The sequence below is a fragment of the Peromyscus leucopus genome, chromosome 15 (genome assembly GCF_004664715.2).
Source record: "Peromyscus leucopus breed LL Stock chromosome 15, UCI_PerLeu_2.1, whole genome shotgun sequence".
NCBI classification, from domain to species: Eukaryota; Metazoa; Chordata; class Mammalia; order Rodentia; family Cricetidae; genus Peromyscus; species Peromyscus leucopus.
This window is the reverse complement of record NC_051076.1, coordinates 13,069,721-13,087,126: the sequence shown is the minus strand read 5'-3', so window position 1 is coordinate 13,087,126 and position 17,406 is coordinate 13,069,721.

The following is a 17,406-nucleotide window of genomic DNA, read 5'->3' as shown; positions in this document are numbered from 1 at the left end:
TGATTTTTGACAATGAGCAAATGTATTTTGTGAGAGTCAGGACCCTCATCTCAAACTATGACACAAGGAGGCAGGCAGGAGTTTCATTTTATAGGGAAAATCAGACTTGGATAAGAATTTTTATATAAAATTCTATATCATCAAAATTTGAAGGAATAGTAGAAAATGTGCATTCTATGAGGAACGCTCAAGCTCTCTTAAATTAACAAGTCCTAGATTTACTTTGCCTCTTTTCTTTTACTTTGTAGTCCTGGGAGGATGGGTCTCATCATATAACTCATGGTGGCCTTGAACTCACAGTCACTCCTGGTATAATTTCTTTGCAGAGCTGAGGAATGAACTCAGGCCCTTGTGCATTTGAGGGAAGAATTCTACCACAGAATCTTGCCCCTGGCCTTCTCTCCCCTCCCTTCCTCCACTCCAGGGATCCAGTGGTCTCCACACAGACTTTCCTGGTCTTTTTCTCCGTGGCTATTTTGTGCTTCTCTGCCCCAAGGGCCTCTGCACAGCTGTGGCTTGTGGTGAGAATTTTGATTCCATTCCTCTAACTACATTCCCTGGAGTTTCTGTTTGTTTCTCCTACATCCTTTGTGCTGGGAGTTTTACGGTCTGTTCTGAAAACCACTAGTGTCTTTTGTACTAAAAACAGGGTTTTGATGTTTCCCAGGCTTGGCTTGGACCCAGGGTCCACTCACTTCAGCTGAGTACTGGAGTTACAGGCTTGTCCCACTCAAGTTTTCTTAAGGACCTCGCTTGCCTCCTGACAGGTACCTGGATTCACTTGTGGCTGCCTGGGCACAAGTAGAGGCTAGAGGTTGACACTGGGAATTCCCCATTACCTTAGACATTCTGTGTGCATCTATGTACGAGTGTGGGTATGTAGGTGGCACAGTGCACATGTGGAGTTCAGAGGACAACATGTGGGTGTTATTTCCTTCTACCATGTGGGTCTGGGTGACTGAACACAGATCACCACCTTAGGGGCAGGCACCTTCACCCATGGAGCTATGCTACTGTCCAAACTGCCTGCTTTTCGTACATTTACTTACAGGAAAAGCTTGATTGCAAAAAGTTGTTTTAAAATGTTTTACTCTATGCGCATGCTGGCAAGCACTGTGTGTGTGTGTGTGTGTGTGTGTGTGTGTGTGTGTGTGTGTGATGTGTGATGTGTGTGTGTGTGTGTGAAAGAACATCACTTGGGCCAGGCGGTGGTGGCACACACCTTTAATCCCAGCACTTGGGAGGCAGAGCCAGGCGGATCTCTGTGAGTTCGAGGCCAGCCTGGGCTACCAAGTGAGCTCCAGGAAAGGCGCAAAGCTACACAGAGAAACCCTGTCTCAAAAAACCAAAAAAAAAAAAAAAAAAAAAAAAAAGAACATCACTTGGGAGTCTCACCTCCTGCCTTGTTATATTTGCTGCTCTACAGCTTACCCCAGGCTAGCTGGCCTGCAAACTTGCGGGCAATTCCTCTGTCTTGGCTTCCTACTTCTCCAGAGGAGAGTCCTAGCTTTACAGATGTACACGTCCACATCTGGCTTTCTGCATGGATTCTAGGAATCAAATTCACACCCTCAGACTTGTGCACTGAGCCATCTCCCCAAGTCCCCTCTGACCCCAAGATTTTGATTGTGTTAATTAATATGGAGCATTTCCATGGTGCTTCACACATATCAATTCACCTTATTCTCAAAGGTAAGAGGTAGGAGCACTTTGCATATCAGTTTTTTAAATATTCAGAAATAGATACACAGGTCCAGTCAACTTCCCAAAGACAAACCCAGAGAAAAAAAAGGCTAACTTAATAGATTGACTTCAGAAATATATGTCACTCACTAAACCATTCTCTCTCTGTGGAAAGAGACTGGAGACAGTACCTGTACGGATGCCAGTACAGATCATGAGGGTGGCATTTGAGTGACTGAAACCCAGGGGGATCTAAGCAATGGGACATGTATGGATTTGGAGACAAAGCTTAGACACTGAATCTGGTGATGAGTATTTGGGGTAATAGTTAAGTTCAAATTATAGACAAATACGAAGGATTCACCTTTGGTTTTTAACTCATGTGAGTTTATCCCCTTCCTGTTATTCTCAAGGTTTTGCTTATTTCCTGGGCGTGCGCGTGCGTGCATATGTGTGCATATGTGTGTGTGTGTGTGTGGTGTCTATAAAACCTCAGGACCAGTGATTACTAAAGGGTTAGAAAAAGCATCATCTACCAGTGTGCACACAGCATTAAAGAACTCAAGAAGAACACACATTTGGCTGGAGAATGGCTCAGCAGCTAAGAGCAATGGCTGCTCTTACGGAGGATTCAGGAACCACACGGCAGCACATAACCATTTGTAACACCAGTTCCAGGGGATCTGATGCCATCTTCTGACCTCAGGTTCCAGGCATGCACACAGTGCACAGACATACATGCAGGCAAAACACTCAATACACACAAAAATAAAACAACAACAACAACAACAACAACAACGGCACAGAGTGGGAAGGAGGAGGTCCTGGAAAGTGGGCTCAGTGCTTAAGAATACTTGCTGTTCTTGCAGAACCCTTGAGTTTGGTTTCACATACATGGCAGCCCACAGACACCTGAACTTCAGATCCAGGGATCTGAAATCCTGTTCTGTCCTCCCTGGAGACCAGGCATGCTCATGATACACAAGCATACATGCAAACACTCAAACACATAAAATATGCGATTATGGCTCAGTTAGTAAATGCTAGCCACATAAGCATGAGCACATAGGCTGTAGCCCCAGAGCTCACCTAAAAAAGCCTGTAATCCAACGCTGGTGGGAGAGATGGGAGCATTTCTAGGTCTTGCTGAGTCAGCAAGCCAGCCCTGCTGAATCAGCAACCTCTCTACATTCAGTGAGAGACCTTGTCTCAAAAAATGAGGTGGTGCTGGGTGTGTTGGTGCACGCCATTAATCTCGGCACTTAGGAGACAGAAGCAGGAAGATCTCTGAGTTTGAGGCCATTCTGGTCTATTTAGTGAGTTCCAGGGCTACATAGTTAGAACCCATCTTAAAAAAAATAAATGAAGTGGAGAGCATTCAACTCCCAACGTTGACCTCTGGCCTCTGCATAAACATGTATGCACACCCACACACACATGTTCCCATACACGGACAGCTATACATGCAAGCACATGCTCTTGCACTCTACTTCTGTCTCTCGTAGCCATTGACCTTGAAGATCTGCCTCTGCCTCAGCAAAGGTCTCTCTCTCCTGTTCTCGTCCATTGACTGACACCTGGTCAGCCTTGTTGCTGCTGGCCTCCCTCACACAGTTGCAGGGTGGCTACAACAGGAAGGGAGTATTTAGCATGAGTGGAGCGCTTGCATTTCTGTGACAGAGCAGGAAGTGGGAGAGAGGAAGAGCCCACAGGCAGAGCAGGAAGTGGGAGAGAGGAAGAGCCCATAGGCAGAGCAGGAAGTGGGACAGAGGAAGAGCCCACAGGCAGAGCAGGAAGTGGGACAGAGGAAGAGCCCATAGGATCATTTGCATTCTGCAGACAGATCCTGGCGAGCATCATAATTGGTTTGTTCACTTTGTGAGTGGTTATAAAAGTTCTTCGAGGACATACAGTCCCGGCGGCAGCTGGCAGAGACATACAGGCCCGGCGGCGGCCCACAGAGGTAGACAGGCCTGGCAGCTTCGGCCAACAGGAACATACAGGCCTGGAGAGGTAGACGAGCCCAGCAGCAGCGACAAGCAGAGGCAGGTAGGCCCGCGGCGGCAGCCGGCAGAGACATACAGGCCCGGCGGCGGCGGCTGGCAGAGACATACAGGCCCAGTGGTGGCTGACAGGGTCATACAGGCCCGGCGGCAGCCGGGAGAGACATACAGGCCTGGCGGCGACCCGCAGAGGTAGACGGGCCCGGCAGCGGCGGCCAACAGGAACATACAGGCCCAGCAGTGGCCTGCAGAGGTAGACAAGCCCGGCAGCAGCGACAAGCAGAGGCAGGGACGCCTCTAACCCCAACACCCAGGGAAGAAGCTATCTCTGTGGGATGGAACCAGAAGGAATCTGAACACTCCGTCTGAGGACAACCCAGGGCCCAGCTGCTGATCCTGCAAAACCCAACAACTTGGAGGTGTTGGTGAGACTACCCCGCTCAGCTGAAATCCATCCGGGAGAGGATTCAGATCCCTACAGTTTGAAGTCTGAAGAAACAAGATCAGCTGAGGAGATGACGAATGAACAAAACGTGACCTGGGAACACAGAATAAGGCGCTGCCCAGCCACCAAACCAGATCACCAGAATCATAAGTATATACTTCACCAACTGAGATCAGCTGCCCTTGAAGAAACAGCCCAATAGCACCAATTTAACCAAGAACTCCTACTGAACCAAGACTAAAAATTAAAACAAGGGAGGCACTCTCAGACACAGACACCACCTGCACCGAGCAGAGGAAGAGATGAGTAGACGCCAGTGCAAAAATACAGGCAACAACATAAAGACCTAAATGGCAACATCAGAAGCTAGTGATTCTACACCTGCAAGACCTGAACATACCAAGACAGAAAAAACAGAAGAAATCAACCCTAAAAAATGACTTTAAGAAGATGATAGAGGCCCTTAAAGAAGAAATAAAACATTCCCTTAAAGAGGAAATAAAAAATTCCCTTGAAGAGGTAATGAAAAACTCCCTTAAAGAAATATAAGAAAAAACGAACAAAAAATGGGAAGAAATCAAAGAAAGTCAAGAAAAAGCAATTAAACAGATGAAAGAAACATTCCAAGATCTGAAAAATGAATTTGAGACAATAAAGAAAACACATGCTGAGGGAATGCTGGAAATAGAAATCCTGACTAAACGAACAGGAACTACAGAAACAAGCATAACCAACCGATTGCAAGAGATGGAACAGAGAATCTCTGACACTGAAGACACAATAGAGAAAATAGATTCGTAAGTCAAAGAAAACACTAAAGACAAAAAAGTCGTAACATAAAACATCCAGGAAATTTGGGACATCATGAAAAGACCAAACCTAAGAATAATAGGGATAGAAGAAGGAGAAGAATACCAACTCAAAGGCACAGAAAATATATTCAACAAAATCATAAAAGAAAACTTTCCTAACCTAAAGAAAGAAATACCTTCCAAGCAAATGGACCTAAGAAACAAGCTGGTGTAGCTATCCTAATATCTAATAAAATAGACTTCAAACTAAAATTAATCAAAAGAGATCAGGATGGACATTACATATTTATCATGGGAAAAATCCACCAAGATGAAGTCTCGATTCTAAACATTTATGCTCCAAATACAAAAGCACCCACATTCATAAAAGAAGCACTACTAAAGTTTAAAACACACATCAAACCCCACAAATTAGTAGTGGGAGATTTTAACACACCACTCTCACCAAAAGACAGATCTACCAGACTGAAACTTAACAAAGAAATAAAGGACCTAACAGATGTTATGACTCAAATGGACCTAATAGATATCTACAGAACATTCCATCCTAACACAAAAGAATATAACTTCTTCTCAGCACCCCATGGAACCTTCTCAAAAATTGACCACATGCTTGGCCACAAAACAAATCTCAACAGATACAAAAAAATTGGAATAACCTCCTGTATCTTATCAGACCACCATGCCTTAAAGTTAGACCTCAACAACAACAAAAATTGTAGAAAACCCACAAACTCATGGAAACTGAATAATGCCCACCTGAAACATCAATGGGTCAAGGAAGAAATAAAGAAAGAAATTAAAGATTTCCTAGAATTCAATGAAAATGAAAGTACAACATACTCAAACTTATGGGACACTATGAAAGCAGTGCTAAGAGGAAAATTCATAGCTCTAAATGCACACATAAAGAAGATGGAGCAATCCCATACCAATGAATTAACAGCACAACTGAAAGCTCTAGAACAAAAAGAAACAAACTCACCTAGGAGAAATAGATGCCAGGAAATAATCAAGTTGAGGGCTGAAATCAATGAAATAGAAAACAAGAGAACAATACAAAAAATCAATGAAACAAAGAGTTGGTTCTTTGAAAAAATCAACAAGATAGACAAACCCCTAGCCAAATTAACTAAAAGGCAAAGAGAGAGCACCCAAATTCACAAAATCAGAAATGAAAAGGGAGAGATAACAACAGTCAACGAGGAAATCCAGAGAATCATCAGATCATACTTCAAAAACCTGTACTCCACAAAACTGGAAAACCAGGAAGAAATGGACAATTTTCTGGATAAATACCACATACCAAAATTAAATCAAGACTAGATAAACCATTTAAATAGACCAATAACCCCTAAAGAAATAGAAACAGTCATCAAAAGTCTCTCAACCAAAAAAAACCCAGGACCAGCTGGTTTCAGTGCAATTCTACCAGACTTTCAAAGAAGAACTAATACCAATACTCTTCAAAGTGTTCCACACAATAGAAACAGAAGGAACACTTCCAAACTCTTTTTATGAGGCTACAATTACCCTGATACCCAAACCACACAAAGATGCAACAAAGCAAGAGAACTACAGACCAATTTCCCTCATGAACATTAATGCAAAAATACTCAACAAAATATTGGCAAACTGAATCCAAGAATGCATCAAAACAATTATCCATCACGAGCAAGTAGGATTCATCCCAGGGATGCAAGGATGGTTCAACATACGAAAATCAGTCAATGTAATACACCATATAAACAAACTGAAAGAAAAAAACCACATGATCATCTCCTTAGATGCTGAAAAAGCCTTTGACAAAATCCAACACCCCTTCATGATAAAGGTCTTAGAAAGATCAGGAACATTTCTAAACATAATAAAAGCAATTTATAGCAAGCCAACAGCAAACATCAAATTAAACAGAGAGAAACTCAAAGCGATACCACTAAATTCAGGAACAAGACAAGGCTGTCCACTCTCCCCATATTTATTCAATATAGTACTAGAAGTTCTAGCTAGAGCAATAAGACAACAAAAGGAGATCAAAGGGATACAAATTGGCAAGGAAGAAGTCAAACTTTCACTATTTGCAGATGATATGATAGTATACATAAGTGACCCCAAAAACTCTACCAGGGAACTCCTACAGCTGATAAACTCCTTCAGTAAAGTGCAGGATACAAGATCAACTCAAAAAAATCCGTAGCCCTCCTATACACAAATGATAAAAGGCTGAGAAAGAAGTCAGAGAAAATCACCTTTACAATAGCACAAATAATATAAAATACTTGATAATCAAAGGGATACAAATTGGCAAGGAAGAAGTCAAACTTTCACTATTTGCAGATGATATGATAGTATACATAAGTGACCCCAAAAACTCTACCAGGGAACTCCTACAGCTGATAAACTCCTTCAGTAAAGTGGCAGGATACAAGATCAACTCAAAAAAATCCGTAGCCCTCCTATAACAAATGATAAAAGGGCTGAGAAAGAAGTCAGAGAAACATCACCCTTTACAATAGCCACAAATAATATAAAATACCTTGGGATAACACTAACTAAACAAGTGAAGGACATTTTTGACAAGAACTTTAAATCTCTAAAGAAAGAAATTGAAGAAGATATCAGAAAATGGAAGGATTTCCCATGCTCATGGATAGGTAGGATTAACATAGTAAAAATGGCATCTTACCAAAAGCAATCTACAGATTCAATGCAATCCCCATCAAAATCCCAACACAATTCTTCACAGACTTGGAAAGAAAAATACTCAACTTCATATGGAAAAACAAAAGACCCAGGATAGCTAAAAGAATCCTATATGATAAAGCAACCTTTGGAGGCCTCACCATCCCTGACCTCAAACTCTACTATAGCGCTATAGTAATAAAAACAGCTTGGTACTGGTATAAAAACCGACATATAGACCAATGGAATCGAATTGAAGACCCTGACATTAATCCATGCACATATGAAGCACCTGGTTTTTGACAAAGGAGCCAAAACTATACAATGGAAAAAAGAAAGTATCTTCAACAAATGGTGCTGGCATAACTGGATGTCAATATGTAAAAGATTACAAATAGATCCATATCTGTCACCATGCACAAAACTCAAGTCCAAGTGGATGAAAGACCTGAACATAAATCCAGTTACACTAAACTTAATAGAAAAGAAAGTAGGAAGCACTCTTGAACGCATTGGCACCAGAGACCATTTCCTAAATAAAACATCAACAGCACAGACCCTGAGCACAACAATTCATAAATGGGACCTCTTGAAACTGAGAAGCTTTTGCAGGGCAAAAGACACAGTCAATAAGACAAAAAGACAGCCAACAGAATGGGAAAAGATCTTCACCAACCCCACATCTGACAGGATTGATCTCCACAGTATATAAAGAACTCAAGAAACTAGACATCAAAGTACTGAACAGTCCAATTAAAAAATGGGCTAAAGAGCTAAACAGAGAATTCACAAAACAAGAACTACAAATGGCTGAAAGACATTTAAAGAAATGCTCAACATCCTTAATTATCAGAGAAGTGCAAATCAAAATGACTCTGAGATACCACCTTACACCTGTCAGAATGGCTACGATCAAAAACACCAATGACAGTCAATGTTGGAGAGGATGTGGAGCAAAGGGAACACTCCTCCACTGTTGGTGGGAATGTAAACTTGTACAACCACTGTGAAATCAGTATGGAGGTTTCTCAGAAAATTAGGAATCGAACTACCTCAAGACCCAGCCATCCCACTCTTGGGCATATACCCAAGGAATGCTGATTCATACCATAAAGATACATGCTCAGCTATATTCATCGCAGCACTATTTGTAATAGCCAGAACCTGAAACAACCTAGATACCCATCAACGGAAGAATGGATGAAAAAAATGTGGTACATATACACAATGGAGTACTACTCAGCAGAGAAAAACAATGAAAGCATGAAATTTGCAGGCAAATGGATGGAACTAGAAAAAAATCATCCTGAGTGAGGTAACCCAAACCCAGAAAGACAGTCATGGTATGTACTCACTCATAAGTGGATTCTAGATATAAAATAAAGAACAATCAGACCACAACCCATAGAACCATAGAGGCTATATATATAGCATGGAGGTCCCTAGGATGACTGTGGCTTATAATAAATTTCAGTTTTACTCAATTATTGAAAAAAATAGCCAAATGAATGGAAACACATGAACTATGAACCAAAGACTGAGGGGCCCCCAGCTGGATCAGGCCCTCTGAATAGGTGTGACAGTTGATTGGCTTGATCAGTTCGGGAGGCAGCTAGGCAGTGGGACCAAGTCCTGTGCTCATTGCATGAGTTGGCTGTTTGAAACCTGGAGCTTATGCAGTGATACTTGGCTCAATCTGGGAGGAGGGGACTGGACCTGCCTGGACTGAGTCTACCAGGTTGATCACAGTCCTCGGGGGAGGACTTTGCCCTGGAGGAGGTGGGAATGGGGGGTGGGCTGGGGGTAAAGGGAGGGGGTGAGAGGGGGGAGAATAGGGGAACCCATGGCTGATATGTAGAACTGAATGGTATTGTAAAATAAAATAAATAAAATTAAAAAAAAAGTTCTTCGCTTGTGAGATGTGGTGGTGGGTGGAGACAATTGAGATTCAAAATAAGAAATACCTATAGCAGCATTCTAGTAAAATATTTCCAGATATTATAACTTTGAACCCATTATCCCACACAAATGGCTATGGACTGTTTACCTGAGTGATTGCAAGGAGGTCTGGTACAGATAGGGCTGTTTTATTCTCCACAAATGATTAAACTTCCATGACTCACACAAAGGGCAATTATGTTTTAAAGAAAAGGATTGATACACTAGGAATTTTGGAAATAGCCACATACTCTGGTGCAGTCCGTGAAGGTGAGATTTTGAACACGCTGAGCGGAAGGGCTTTTTACAGCCTCCTTATACGTGAATGTATAGCCAGGTCATAAAGGCCACCACATGTTTGCCTTCATTTCTTTTGCATTGTGGGCCAGAGAGGAGCTGAGGACAAAGCTGGCTCCTCCTGAGCCAGTCTGCCCTCCCATTTGAGACCGTCATGTGACCTTGAGTATACGTGAACACACTCAGGACTCAAGTTTCTTATCAATAAATCAATATAATTAAGGCTCTACCTGCCTTACACATTAGGGTGGGGTTATCATGTAAGGTAACATGCATGAGTGTTTTGAGCACTGAGAAGTGTCAGGGCACATTCGTATTCCTGTCGCCCACATCTTTTAAGCAGGTACCGGGTTTTCCTTGCAAGTTGTATGAGCCTCTACTTGGCTTCTCTGTAAAGCTTAACTCCAAATGCTACAGGAGCTGGTTCTAAGGCAGTGGGAGCCTCTTTGGCTACCAGAAGGTAATATCTTTGCTTAAATCTTTTGACTTGTTTGACCAACACACAGTGAACCTCATTCATCTGTGGAAATCCTGTAAAAATTGTAGTGTGAAGAGCAAAGGAGTCACTCACAACATTATCCACTATCTCCTGGGGTTTTTCCATTATTGTAACAGTTGGATCATTGTGTGTGTTTACCAACATTAGGTGCAAAAAAACCCATCAGTGGATTTTTATCTCTATGTGTGTATACGTGTGTATGTTTGTTTGTGTGTGTGTTTAAAGCATATAAGAAAAAGCTAGAGCAGACACACTTCCTTGGTGAATATGGACTTTAAAGGAGTGCAGAGACATGTTCTCAGGGTCCCTGGCTCTGTGCACATGACATGTGCTTGTGTGTTTTCTGCAGAGAGAAGCTGGGGTTTGCATTTGATTCTGAAAGGAAGTGTAACTGAGAAAAACAAGGGCCAACTACTTGAGAACTGAACTGAGTCTAGGAGCATGCCAATATGTGGACAGGTGGAACAAATGATACACAGGTTATTATGCAGTGGATTTAGGAAAGAAAATATCTCTCTCCTCTCTCTGTCTCTCTTGGTCTCTGTCTCTCTCTGTGTATGCACATGCATGCACATCCCCTCTCACACACACTCAAGCCATGAAATACAAGCAGTGTGAATAATAGGCTGTCACTCTGAAATCCATCACTTTGAACAACAAATATACATGTGGATGGGGGTGTTTTAAAAATTTTTGGGGAAGAGAAGACTGAGTCCCAAGCTCCCCTAGCTTTCTGTTGACTCTGCTTAAATGGATGGAGAGCCCCAATTTATCAAATACTGCAAACGATGTGGTAAGGAGCCACGATGTCCATCTCCCTGCCAACTGAGATAGCTCCAGAAGATGGCCTTAGTCCTGAACCCTAATTCAACTGTTGACTCTAGTAATGTCACCTTAATCCTACTACTTCAGAAGGTTTTCTGAATACATTGGAAAGTTCAAGTGAACTTCTGTAGCTTTGGGGAAAACAAAGAGTGTGAAAGTGGTGTTTGGGTGACTTCCTTTCCCTTTTCCCACCCACTCCATCAGCAAGCTCAACTGTTTCCTTAGCATTATCCATTGAGTCCCTGTTCTGCCTGTTATCATATGTTCTGGTATCTTTTCTATTGCTGTGATAAAGACCCTGACTAAAAGCAACTTAGGGGGGGAAAGGGCTTATTTCATCTTGCACACCATAGTCCATCATTGAGGGAAGCCAAGGCAACAGCTTGAAGTAGAAACTGTGGAGGAATGCTCCTTGGTTGATCACTCTCAGGCTCGTGCAGCCCAGGTCTACCTGCCTAGGGAATGCAGCCACCAAGAGTGGACTGAGCCCTCACCCATCAATTAACAACTAAGCTATCCCCACACACACAACAGACATGCTCACAGGCCAATCTGATGTAGGCAGTTCCTCCATATAGGCATTCCTCAGATGACTCTAGGCTGTGTCAACTTGACAGTGACAGCTAACTAGGACACCATATAAAGAATTTAAAAGTTTGGTTACCAGGTGCCTTGTTGCTATTCAACTGGAGAATCAGGAGACAAGAGATCACCACCAACCTTCCTCTAAAATAACGCAAACTCTTGATAATGAGCACCCAGGCTGCTTCACTTTTGTTTGTTTCTAAGAACAAGAACTATTTTCTTCCTACCTTTCCTTATCTGTGGCTGAGTAGAATCAGACAGATTTGGCTTCCGGTGACAGTTTATCAATAGGTTGGCTGTAATGATCTGGAGAATGAACATTGCTTCATTTCAGTTTTCCTACTGTGCAAAAATGGGATGAGTATCCATTGGTTTAGTAGGAGAAGCATCTTGAGCCAGAGAGATGAGCAGCCACAGTAAATGGGCAAGTGAGTTGGTAGCTGAGGGATATGGGTTGAGAGGCCCCATCTGATGGCTTCTGTTTCACCAAGAAGCGAATGAACTTCTAATCAGGAGGTACAGCCAGGTGAGGCCAGAGGAGTGTTGAAAATCAGAGTTGTTCCGAAGCATGTGGGAGTGGGTTGGGGCTAGCCGGGAGGGGAGACGTAATGAGGTGAGAGGGCAGATGTTGGGGTGAGGGAAGAGGAGTCAGAAACCAAAGTTTAAGACTGGAGGTGAAAGAGTTCCTGGTGGGAGGGTGGGTCACAGGGGTGAGGCTGGGGGGGGGGGGGGTGACAGAGTTCCTGGTGGGAGGGTGGGTCACAGGGGTGACAGAGTTCCCGGGGGAGGGTGGGTGGCTGTAGTGGAGAAGAAGGTCATTGGAACCCAGGAACTAGAGCATGGGCTATGGGATGGGTCATCCACTTGGGCAGTGCAATTTACCAGATTATGGCAAAACGAGAAGACGGTGAAGGAAGAGTCAGTGAGACAGCTCAGTGGATCAGTCACTTGCCTGAAGCCTGGTGGCCTGAGTTCAGTCTCGGGAACTCACAATGGTGAAAGGAGAGACCCGAATGACTCCCACAAGCTGCCCTCTGACCTCACGCATGTTGTGGCACACCTGCATACTCCCTTATATAAATAAATAAATGTAAAAAATAAAAAAGATATAGTGAAGATGTAGCAGAATCTTTTAAAAATTTAGAGGGAAGAGAAACGGAGAGGAAACAGGCATCAGATAGGAGCAGGGACTGTTAAAAGGTGGCGTCATTGAGGGACCCCGCTGCTTGTCTGTCTCTATTTCAAAGTTTCCACCTTCACAAAAGTGTGCTCATGCTAGTGAGAACTCTCCAACTGGTTCTGCTGTCTGCAGAAGTTCCATGTTCAAGGTTAGAATTCATGTGAAGTACTTTTCCTTTCCATACTTAGTGTCTAATACAACCCTCTTCCATCTCTTGAGTCAGCCGGAAGGGTCCTCTGCCCTTCCCTTCCCATCAACCCTCTCTCAGGCCTCCTTGGGTACATATACCCACACTGTCTCTCAGGCTGCTGTGGCTTGCTTAATTTCACCTAAATGCCACAGCCTGTATGAAGTTGGTGAGGTTTCCTGGCTGAGATGCTGTTGCTTTCTGGATCCTTGTGCGCAGATGCTGTACATGCCTGTGTGTGGTCACGTTGTTTCAGCTGCTGCATGGATGTTGGACTTGCCTGGGAGGGTCTCATATCCAGGCCTCTGCTCTGAGATTCTCTTTTAGCTGGCCTTAGCTGGAGTCTTTCTCAGCTGCCTCTGGGTATATATAATACCGTCAATAATTTAAACATTTTGCTTAGATTTATTTTTGTGTGTGTGTATGCCTGAGTCTACGTCTGTGTACCACAAGTGTGCAAGAGCTCATAGAGGTTAGAAGAGGGAGTCAGATCTCCTGGAAGTGGAGTTACAGGTGTTTGTGAGGTGCCATCTGGGTGCTGCGAGCTGAACCCTGGTCCTCCAAAAAAGCAGTGATGCTCTTAACCCTTGAGCCATCTCTCCAGTCCTAACATTAACAGTCTAATAAGTGTTTCTGTTAAGAACTATGAAGATATTATTGGTCACTGTGCTTATGAAATTAATACGCTGTTATCTCCTCCCCCAACTTCAGTTGGGGAAACTGAGGCCAGACAAATGAGTGTTGTTCAGAAAATCCACGTGTTATGTAGTCAAACCAGGAAAAAAAACAGAGGTGCTCAGACAATTGGTAAGTATCTGAACTGGTTAATTCTTTGAAAACATACGTACATACACATATACATACCTACATAAATAGATGGTATGTATTTAAGAACTCAATGATTTCTTTTTCTCTGAAACGAACAAGTTTTCTCTCTGCTTTCCAGGTATTCAAAATACCTGGACTTCTCCTTCCTTGTCAATTTTATTGCCAGGTGAAATTTTACATGGAACAAGTCAACAAAATACTGTGATTTTAGTCTAACACTTTATTAGATGTTTGAACTTGTTTTAAATGTTGTTTTATGACCCCATGAAAGGAAACCTTTATTTGTTTCTGAGAATCACGTCTATGAATTTTATATTTGGGGTTAAAGGTTTTGCTTTGGCTGCCTAGGGACTCCAGATTTCCGTGTAAGGCATAACTGAACACTGCTAACCTGGCCTCTCATGTTTACTTTTCTCTAAAGTCTCAGAAGGCTCTTGGGGGCATCTCACTGACACCCTAGTCCCGCGCTCTAGAATTTGGAGCCCAAATTTGTAACTTAATTTAAGAATATGAAGCAAATTATAGCCTGAGTATCAATTTCTTTCTTTTAAAAAAGACTTTATTTTATTTATGTTTCTGTGTGTGTCTGTGTGAGTGTATGCCTGTGAAGCCAGAAGAGAAGGATGGATTCGTGGGTCCTCTGCAAAGGCAGTCATTGTTCTGAATCAAGGAACAATCTCTCTAGCCCCTTCAAGATTTCTTTCTTTTAATAGTTCTCGTTAGGAGTCAGTAGTTCCTGACTCCTGTAAATACTCACATCAGTGTTTTGCATTGTAAAAAGTAGCCCTTTTCCATCCCCCAAGATTGTTTACAGTGTTTTTTTTTTTTTTTGGTAAAGAAATGAGAAATAAAATAATAATAAAAGAAATAAGAAAGAAATAAAAGCATGAAAATCAGAGCAGGTTCTTCAGAGTCCCAGGCAATTCATCACAGTGGCCCACGCCTTAGTACTTTTAGTTTACATTTTAATTGAAGGGTTGTTTTCATTCAAAAAATGGGCCAGTGGGCTGGAGAAGCTAACTCCGTGGTTAAGGCCATGCACTGCTCTTGCTGAGATGCTACGCCCTCCAGGGGATCTGACTTTTTATTTTTTTTATCCTCCAGGCCCCTTATGTTCCTTTTAAACTATGGAGGCATTTGCTATTTTAATCTTCCTTTTTATATTTAGGCAAAAGTTCATCAATGTTATTCTGCTTTTCCAAAAATCCCAGTTGTACTGTTTTCTGGCCCCCTGCTGATTTTTGTATATTATTATTGTTATTCCTTCTGCTGAGGCAGATTTGCTTGCTTTAGTTTTTCTGAGTGGTGAGGCCAGCTTCACTTCGGCATCCTCCTCTGATGATGTAGGTGTTGGCTGCTCTACGCTTTCTTCTTCATGTTGGTCTTGCTGTGTCCAGTTAGCTCCGCAGCGCTTTGTTTTCATTTGTTTGAAGATATTTTCCAGTTTCACTGCAGAGGTTTTGACCCATGGCTTACTCAGAATGATTGCTGAATTCCCATGCATATTTGAATTTCCCAGAATTCCTTCTGCTATTGTTTTTTAGCTTCATTCCACTGTGGTTGGGAAAGACAAGTGGCTATTTTAATTTTCTTAAATTTGTTCTGTATTTGTCTGTTAGGACTGTTTTGCCCATACTCTCTTTTTTCTTTTCTTTTTTTGAGACAAGGTTTCTCTGTGTAACAGTTCTGGCTGTCCTGGAACTTGCTCTGTAGACCAGGCTGGCCCCTAACTCACAGAGACTCATCTGCCTCTGCCTCCCAAGTCCTGGGATTAAAGGCGTGCGCTGCCACCACTGCCCAGCCATACTCTTTCTTAATAATAACCACTGTTCCATTGTTATTTTTCTGCCTAAGTGTTTTACCCATTGAAACTGAGGTTGACTACTATCCTTGTATTTCTGTCTTTGCTGTCAATTTCATCTTTATGTATGTTTAGGTTGTGTGATGTCAGGTGAATATGTATTTTATAATTGCTTAATCTTCCTGGTCAGTTGACCATTTATTATTACATAATATAAAAAAAGTCATAAGATGCACAGAAAGAATTACAGGCAAGCAAACATTTCTTCCTGACATATCTTCCCAGTTGCATTTTGTGAGGATGGACATGTTTACCCCGTATATGTCATCTGGCTGGCCCTCAGACAACTCCTTCCCAGCTCTGGGCCAGCCATGCTGTTACTGGAACTTGCAAGCTGTAACATTTTTATAGAGGGGTGTTGGGATTAAAGAAGGGGTAACTGCCAGGGTGTCCCAACCCAGGGATGAGTCAGTGCTATGAGGTGCCCAGGGGACCTCATAGGAACAGGAACAAATGGTCACTCCAGAGACAATTATAAATTTTGGAGGGGGCCTTTTGCCCCATAGATGTATAATTCCAGTCCAAAGTTGCAAGCAACTCCGTGTGGAGAGTATTTTTATGCTCAACTCTTAAATTATGCACTTTTTTTTTAAATTTTACAACACCATTCAGTTCAACATAATAGCCACAGATTCCCCTGTTCTCCCCCTCTCGCCCCCTCCCCTCCCCCCAGCCCACCCCCCATTCCCACCTCCTCCAGGTCAAGGTCTCCCCCCGAGGACCAGGATCGACCTGGTAGACTCAGTCCAGGCAGGTCCAGTTCCCCCCCCTCCCAGACCTTGTTTTTTCAAAACAAGGTTTCTCTTTGTAACAGATCTGACTGTCCTGGAACTCGCTTTGTAGACCAGGCCGGCCTTGAACTCAGAGATCTGCCTGTCTCTGCCTCCCTAGTGCTGGGATTAAAGGTGTGCACCACCACTGCCCAGCTAAATGATGCCACTCTTATGCCTCCCCTTGTCTTATAAGGGACTCGACTCCCTGTCCCTTTCTGAGGGTCCCTGCCCATACCTTTGGCTAACAAAATTGAAACAAGACCAGTATTTGAGGAAGGAACTGAAGAGACTGGTATTTGGCACAAGACACCCCAAGACCAAGTTCTCACAACAAAGGAGATTCATTTGCCCCAGAGGGACAGAGGGCTGGGAATAAGAGACAAAGACAGGAGATAGAGGATGAGGGAGAAGGGGAAGGAATATTTGTCATGGGGGGGGGGAGGGTTGGAGAAAGGTCTGCCTCTGGATAGAGAGGAGACAGACATGGCCCACAGGCAAATGGCAGTTAATAAAGGTAAAAGGGGAAAACTCGTGTTAGAATGAGGTGTTTCATTTTGATTGGACAGGTTAATTAGGACAGCCACAAGGAGGCTTTTGATTGCTGGGCTTCAATACTTTGACAGCTGGGCCTTGGTAGCCAGTCTCAGGAGGAGGAAATGGCCAAGTGAGGGAATAGACCTTGGTGGCTAGCTTTAGGAATATAATCTAATGGTTTTTATCAAGGCACCGGGAAGGAGAAGGGCAAGGACTGCCAGAGCCAAGACAGCCATGCTGGGGCCGGCTAGAGTCCCTTCAGGACCAGTAGGTG